Below are 8,722 nucleotides of genomic sequence, written 5' to 3' on the forward strand. Positions count from 1 at the left end.
GGAAAGTGCACTTGGCTAATCCAAAGCGCAGTTTAAATCTAAAGCGCCGAGTTTACACCTGGGAGATTTCATGTACGATGACCACGTTGAGCCGTATTTAGCCCAAACCAAATTAAATACAACTATTAATCTTAAATAAAACAATCACCATATAGATAAGACTATAGGAGAGATCAATTTTAATTGGCACAACAGATAAAGTATTGCATGGAAATAATGAAAGAAATAATGCAATAAACAGAAAAGCTTACCCCTTCAACTACTTGAATAATGATTAAACTAGAATAATTTAGTAGAGAGAACTTAAGCTAATCACTCCAAAACCAGACAAGCTATTCCTGAACAGCTTTGCAGAGCAAACTCTGCAAAATAATGTGGCAAAATAATGAGAAGATTTGTGGGTAAGGTGAGGAGCCTGCAAAGCCTGGTGATAGCTGTTATCCAGAAAAGAATTTTAGTTCAAATTTAAATTTACCTAGAAAATGTTCCATTGTAAGTTTAAATAATAACCTAAAAGCGTACAGCGCTTTAGGTGTAAGGCACAAGCTTCATTAGAGAATAAGCACACACACAAAAAATCACAGTTGGACTAAAAACAGCCACTGATAAAGAAGGTGTTCTAGCTCAACAATATAATTATCTTAATCCCAAAAGAATTAACCAACTCTAAAAATAAAACTGGATTATTCTATTAGAATATAGAAGAAATAATGGTACTATGAATAACGAGAATGGTTCTCCTCTCATAAGTGTCTATCAGAACGGATAACCGCTGATAATTAACAGAAAATAAACCCAATCAAACAACAGGTCATTTATTTAACAATTTGTTAGTCGCACACAGAAATGCATCAAAGAAAAGATTAAAAAGAGTAAAAGGAACCCAGCAAACACAAACCCCGCCTGTTCACCAAAAGCATCGCCAGTATCAGAGGTGCTGCCTGCCCAGTGACATCCATTCGATGGCCTCAGTGTCCAGACTGTACAAAGGTAGCACAATCACTTGTTCTCTGAATGAGGACTTATATGAATGGCCACATGAGGGTCCTTATTCTCAATCTGTGAAATTGACCTCCCCGTGAAGAGGTGGGGATGATAAAATAGGACGAGAAGGCCCTAAGGAGCTTTATTTAACCAGCCTAAGAGGAGCCATGAATCACCAAAAGGAACAAAACAGCCTCTCGTAGGCTGATAATTTAGGTTGGAGTGACCATGGAGCACAAAACCACCTCCAAGTGTTTACAAATTCAGATTTACTAGTCAAAATATATCGTTTATTGATCCAAAGTTTTTCATCAATGAAACAAGTTACCCTAGGGATAACAGTGCAATCCTAGTGAAGAGTCCCTATTGACAAGAGGGTTCACAACCTCGATGTTGGATCAGGACATCCCAATGGTGCAGCCGCTATTAACGGTTTGTTTGTTCAACGATTAAAGCCCTCCGCGAGCTGGGTTCAGACCGGAGCAATCCAGGTCGGTTTCTATTTTATGCCTCTCCCAGTAGGAAAGGACGAGAGCGACAAGGCCCGCTTTAAAAGGAGCGCCTTCAAGATTAACAGGTAACACAATCTCAATCTGATAACCTGTAAAATAATATAACCTAGATGAGGGTGTGTTAAAGGGGCAGAGACCCATAACTGCATAAAACTTAAACCTTTATCACCAGAGGTTCAATTCCTCTCTTTAACAACATGTTGCTTATTAACCTCCTGTTAATAATTGTCCCAATTCTTCTAGCTGTGGTATGAATATTTGTTGTGGTTGTTACAATAGGTGTAACTAAAATGATTAGTGATATTATTAGTATTGAGGAAGAGGATAGGTTTATTACTTTTATTTGGAGTTGCACCAATTTTTCGTTTCCTAAGACCAACAGATTACTTCCATCCTTTAAAAGCCTGAAAAAGACACACTGTTAGGTATGGGGGCATGAGTTAGCAGTTCTTACATACTTTTTCAGTAAATAAGAAGTTTTAAATTTCTATTCTTAGACTCACAATCTAATGTTTTCATTAAACTATATTTACAGTACAAGGTCCCCAAAATAACTTTTGGATTGATAGATAATAGCAGCAGGGACAGTATGTGTATAGTTAAAAGGGTATTTTCTTGAGTATAAGAGGGTTTGATGTTGTTGGTGTGGTGGGTCTGGGTGCCCCGTTGAGTTGCGATTACCATGGATCGTGAGTGTTCGCAAAGCTGTGATAATGACGTTAAGTCCTATGAGAATGATCGACAAGTTAGAGCAAAAGAAGGTTGATATGACTATGAATAGCTCCCTGATTAGCTTGGTAGTTGGGGGAAGGGCTAAATTAGTTAGATTTGCTAGAAGTCAGTAGGCTGCCGAAAGGGGAGGATGGTTTGTAACCGTCGAGCAAAGATTACCGTTCGGCTCTGAACTCGCTCATAGTTTGAGTTGGCTAGGCAGAGTAACATGGAGGATGTTAAACCGTGAGCGATTAGCGCTGTCACTCCTATACGATTTCAAGGAGTTCCGACTAGGCTGTCAACAGTAACTAATGCCAGGTGACTGATGGACAAGTATGAGATTAGTGATTTGAGGTCTCTCTATTGCAGTGAGGTTGAGCTGGTTATAATCATACCCCATAAGGACAATGTTATGAAGGGACACACTATGAAATCAGTCAGGAGGTTAAGTAGTGGGGCAATTCATAGCGTGCCGTAGCCCCCTAGTTTGAGCAATACAGCTGCAAGGACTATATAGATCCTGCAATAAGAGCTTCTACGAGGCCTTTTGGTAGCCATAGGTAGAGCCCATATAGGGATGATTTTACTAAAATTCTATTATGCATGCTAGCCATAGAACGGTGGCAGGGGCGCATACACAATATTTTGAAATAAAGGGATTTTACTCTTGAAAAAATTGGGAGCTCTTTTTCTAAACAATTGAGCCTTTTCTAACCTTGGGGTGGGGGGGTGGATCAAATCTTAATGTATAAAGCATCCACTGTAAGTAATGAATTAACTTCTTTTCCATGCATCTAGGATAGTTGCATCCTTGGGAGAATGGAGAAAACTGTGCTTCTTGTACTTCAGGGAGCAATGGATCACCTAGAGATCTTGCCATTGTGGAAATGAGGAAGCAGTAGGTCTGGGGTGCAGTGATGCACAAATGAAGCTCTTTGGACCAGGCAGTATCAGCGTCACCTGGGAACTTCTTAGAAGTATAAATAAAGCTCAGACCTGCTGAATCAGAAACTCTACCCAGCAACCTGTATTTTAACAAACATTCCAGGTGAGTCTGATGCAGCTCAAGTTTGAGAACCACTCTTCACAGCTGATACTGAAAATCTGAAGTGCCCTGGAACCCAGAGAGAGGGGGAGCTCCCTGGAAAGGGAGGGTGAGGCGCAGGGAAATGGTGGGGACCTGGCAGCTCAGTGTGTAAGGTCACAGGTTGGAGCGTTTCTCCCAGTGTAATAATCCAGCCTGAACAGGGAGTTGGCCTTCTTCTACCTGGGTCACAGCACACAGGTGGTTGTATTTTGTCCCCAATTGAAATTCCTCATGAAATTTCAACTCCCAAGGTTGTGTTTCCAGCCTCCTTTCCAGAGGTGACCAGATAGCTTCCCATGAGTGCCTTTCAGGCACCTCCTGCAGAGAGACAGAGGCCTGCTGCCTCTCCTTCCTCATTTGCATGCAGAATAACTTTTAACGAGGATGATTCAGACTCCCAGCGGCGGCCCGCCTCCCTCCTCCCTCCTCCGGGCAGCCCCACACTGTAAGGGGCGTGCTAAACCCAGCCCAGAGGGGGCACGGAAAATGCGTAGAGAAGTAATGTCACAAAGGCAAGCAGGAGTCCCTACCAACCTCATTTTGCTTGTAATTGGCACATTATACAGTTTTAATAAAAAATTGCACACATCTAGGTTCTTTTATGTCTCAACATTAATGAACTCAGACTCCTGAGACCCTTTAATATCTTCCAAAGCCATAAAACCTAACTAAATCTAGGACTGTAACAGAATTCAGTGGTGCTAGAATATAATCAGAAAAATAATGAGTGAGCTTCTAACACAGAGAGGGATGGGGGAGGAGCTTGTCTTTTCTCTTAAGATGAAGGAAATGCATTGGGTTACTTGTCTGGGAGCTTCTCCAGTAACGTTGCCTGAGCTGTAGGTGCTTTGAAGCCTGCCTATTGCAGAGACCATTGACTCAGCTTCAGTGGTTTTGTTTGTTTGTTTGTCTGTTTGTGTGTGTGTTTGTTTTTTTGGTCTGGCGGAGGGCACGTGTTGGCCTGCGCACAGAGAAACTGAAATGTCAGGAGATAATGTCTCCAGAATGATGACAGATGGGGAAATAGCAGAGCAACACTGCCCCCGTCCTCACCTCTTGGTCCGCACTGCCCACCCCAACCCCCGCCCCGACTCAGCACCTTAGGAAAACTGCGCTTCCGTAACCCACTGGGGGACTCCCCTTTATTGCTTTATTTCTCTTCCCAGCTCACCTTCTGACTCTTTTTCTGGTGTTTTCTTGACACTCAACTAAACTTGTTTTTGAATCCTTGCCTTAGGGTCTGCCTCCAGGGGCAGCCAAACAAAGAGGAAGATAACAAGAAAAGTTTTTAGGTGGGAGGCCCAGTAAGGCCAAGGGACAGCTTTTATTCTTTCTCAAGAACAGAAGGCAAACCATGACATTCAGGGAAGTGATATTAGTGAGATCATTTATCCATTTATTACCAAGCACAATTGGGCACCTACTGTATGCATAATACTGAACCAAGCACTATCTTCGTCAAGTTTAAACCTAGTTTTGACTCTAAGGTCCATAGATACCTCAACCCAAAATGAAATGTGAGTAAAGGATATTCAAATCAAAGAGTTGTAAGAGTCTGAGGAAAAAGCAAGAATTTGTGCTGGTGGTCAGGGGGTTTTGCAAGGTGGATGAGAAAGGATTATAACCAGAGGTCATTCTGTGCAGAGCAAGCACTAAGAGTAATTTTTGGGAGGTGGGGAAGTGAAGGCGTGTGTGGGGAGGGGATGAAGTTCCGCCTATCTGGAGCCAAGTGGAGGTCTAGAGAGGTTGGGGAATGGTCCTAAGACACCCAGGATACCAGTCTAATGCATTTGAACCTTTTTGTATCACAAGGAGTGAGCTCCTGAAGAGTTGTGAGCAAGGGAGTGATACAGCCAGAGCCAGACAGGGAGAAGAAGGATCTGGCTCCAGTATCAATGAACTGGAGGGTAAGAACGGGCCAGTGAGGCACATTACACAACAGCTGGCATGTTCATAGAGCATGTGCTAAAGAAAACTTCTCAACAAGTTACATACATGACCCTGCTATAAATATAAAATAAACATGTCAAGGATTTTATTCCACACATTAAGGAACCAGTAATAACTAGAACTAATTTGAATGAGAATTTGAAGAACAGAGCTTTATAACCATCAGACAAAAAAAAAAAAAGGTTAAAATGAGTTTGTTCATAAATGTGACATTAGTTTATATCCTACAAACAATAAAGGGTAACTTTGGGGGCTATACTTTCTACCGGTGGAGATCAATTGTCTCACTACCAGACAGCATTAGCATTTGTCTGGCACCATTTGCTTTGTTTTCAGGCAAAAATCATTCGCATTGTTTTCAGTTTTCTGCCAGTTAACTAGCCTCTGCCCCCATGGAGTTGTAAAATAGACTGGTCAATAGAAAGCCAATCAGAGGCGCATTCCTAACATTACTCTTGAAAGAATCCTAATAATCCCTTCCCTATTTTCAAGTTCAGGATAATTTTTCTTGACAGTCTCTCTCTTTGTGATCATAAATAATATGCAAAGATTACTTTTGATCATAGAAAAGGCTGTTCTCATTAGGTTGGGCCTATGCAGGAAGAGTATTAAATAGCCATATAGACTTACTTGAGTTTGCTTTATAAATCTAGAGCCATGCAGTACTGGGTGACTATATTAAGTTTAAATTTCAAATTGGACTTTGAAAAGCCTCTATTATGGTAGGGTCCCCCCACCCCTGTTACTAGCAGGGGATGCATTCTAAGACCCCCCAATAGATGCCTGACACCATGAATAGTATTGAACCTTGTATATACTATGTTTTTTCCTATACATACATATCTTTGATAAAGTCTAATTTATAAATTAGGTACAGTAAGGGACTAACAACAATAACTAATAATAAAATATAACAATTATAACAACAAACTCTAATAAAAGTTATGTGGTGCCTCTCAAAATATCACAATGCACTGTACTTACCTTTTCACTTAAAGGAAGGACATCACAGCTTGTCTTTGGTGTATCTGCATTGCCAGAATCACAGCTCTTGCCGTTTGGAGCCATTAGTAAGCTCAATAAGGGCTACTTGAACACAAGCACTGTGACGCCACGCAACAGAGATGCTTCTAAGCGACTCACAAGTGGGGAGCCTGTATGCCGTGGACACTGGTCAAAGGGATGATGGGTGGCCAGGGCGAGATGGAGTAGGGGCATGAGATTTCATCGTAATACTCAGAGCAGTGTACAATTTTAAAATTATGAATTCTTTATTTCGGGAATTTTTCATTTACTATTTTTGTATCACCATTGACTGCAGGTAACTGAAACCATGGAAAGTGAAACCGTGGATAAATGGGAAAACTACTGTATTATATTTCCGATCTTGAGGCCTGGAAACTAAGCCCCGGAAACTCTGTCCATCAGATTTAACCCAGAGAACCTGTAATTTTAGTGAATTCCTCTCTTGTTAAGGTCCCCTCAATTTTCTAGGCTTCCTGGCTTGCCAAAAAGTGACCTTCCTTAGCACCCATAAGGCTGAGACCTTGTTGGCTAGGCAGCAGGCCAGTTTTCCTAGGAGAGCTTTGCAGGCATTGGTTCACATATAGAGTAAAGCCTTTCATGGAGGGTTTGTGGTATGTGATTAGGTATAGCAATGGCTTCTAGGAACTGATGTAATAGTTCTTTGCTTGCTCAGTAGGCAGGAAAACCTGACATGTCTGGAAATATTCCAACGCATATGTGAAAAAAAACTGGATAAATTCCTAATTTGACAATAACTCCATATATTTACATAACTTTACTAATAATGAGCAATAAAGATAAAAAACTTTTTTATAGCTGTAAATGATAATTATAAGTTTTAATTAACCATGATAGAGAAAAGAATAGACTAATGATGGGATTCAGGACACTACCCAAAACATGGCACCTTGACATGTTACTAAACCAAAGTCTGTGTGTCCGATGCCTCAAAACTCAACACATCAGAGTTTGGAGTAAGGAAAGTTTTACTGATCGAGAAGATGCCAACTGAGAAGATGGAAGACCTAATGGTGCCCCAAACCCATCGTGCTCACTGGACTAGGTTAAGGGTTTTCAAGGGGTTAGGGGGAACAGGCATGTGGGATTGCTGGCCGGGCAAGTTTTAACTGGAGGACCTTGGATCTTGGCCATTTATGAGAAAGGGGCGTCAATACCAGATCTTCCTGGACTACAGAGCCTTGGTTTCTGAAAGGGTTCCTGATGTTCAAGTTCTGGTCATGTCTTGGTCCTTTGGTTCCTTGTGTGTGGGGTGGGGGGACGGGGGCGAGACTTTGATCCTGGTGCAGCCGGAGATCAGAGTTCTTTCCTCTGCACATGCTTCAGCTGCATGACTTGCAGTTTTGGTCTAGTTGTCTCTGAAAAGCAACTCCGTATGTTGTTAAACAGGATAGGGTTATTCTGAGCTGGTTCTGCAGTTACAGGCATATAGGATTATATCTCAACCTGAAGGGGTGTGAGAAGATGGCAGAAGCAGGAGGGTCGCTCTGACCTCCCCATCTTACCTTTCCTTCCCGAAACAGGTTATAAAATACTCACCGAAGTCTGCCCTCCCTGTACCAGGAAGAAGATATTCTTATGGCCGGAAACAGAGAATTTGGATTGAGTAATCTGCATCTACTACCCCCAGCCCAAACCCCTCTGATCTGTCAGTTCTTCACAAATTTATTGTTTCTTTATCTAAGACAGAGATTTTCAGCTGGTGTGCTGCAATAATTTGTAAAACACGCAGTACTTGACTATTTAGTCAGGGGCACTGAACTCTCTTCTGTTAGATTATTACATTTAAAAAACAACAACAGTCAACACAACAATAGCCATTTGATGTGAATGAATCAAAATTATACCGTTTTTGTTAGATCAGCATAACATATATTTTTTGGTGTGCCTCAGAATTTTAGTAATTAGTTTACATGTACCATGAGATGAAAAATGTTGAAAATCATTGGTCTAAAAGGTATAAAAACTCCCTATGCTGGTCACTTCTTCAGGTCTTTATTCTCTTGCAGTTGATCCCATGTACGAACAAAATTTTAATAAACTTTTTATGCTTTTCTCCTGTTAATCTGTCTTTGTCAGTTTAATTTTTAGACCCAACCAGGGACCCTAAGAGAGTTAAGGAAAACTTTTTCCTCCCCTGAACTCTTTCCATTTTCTCTGTAGAAAATGATGTTACAAAACTGTCATATAAAAAGACAGATAAAAGAGTTTGCCAAAATGTAGGGGGAAAAGGTTTATGGAGGTCTGGTAAGCAATTAATTAATGAAAATAGATAACAACACATAAAAATATAAATGTTCTGAAAAATACCACAAACATCACAAAATCAAGAAAAATAATATATTTTTTATTCTAAAGAAATATTAATATCTGTGCCTTATTTTGTATATGGTTTATTAAAGAGAGTCCTAGAAGCTTTGGGACCCAAACT

The sequence above is a fragment of the Pteronotus mesoamericanus genome, unplaced genomic scaffold, assembly GCF_021234165.1.
Source record: "Pteronotus mesoamericanus isolate MK-2021 breed Mesoamerican mustached bat unplaced genomic scaffold, CSHL_Meso_final scaffold_54, whole genome shotgun sequence".
NCBI classification, from domain to species: domain Eukaryota; kingdom Metazoa; phylum Chordata; class Mammalia; order Chiroptera; family Mormoopidae; genus Pteronotus; species Pteronotus mesoamericanus.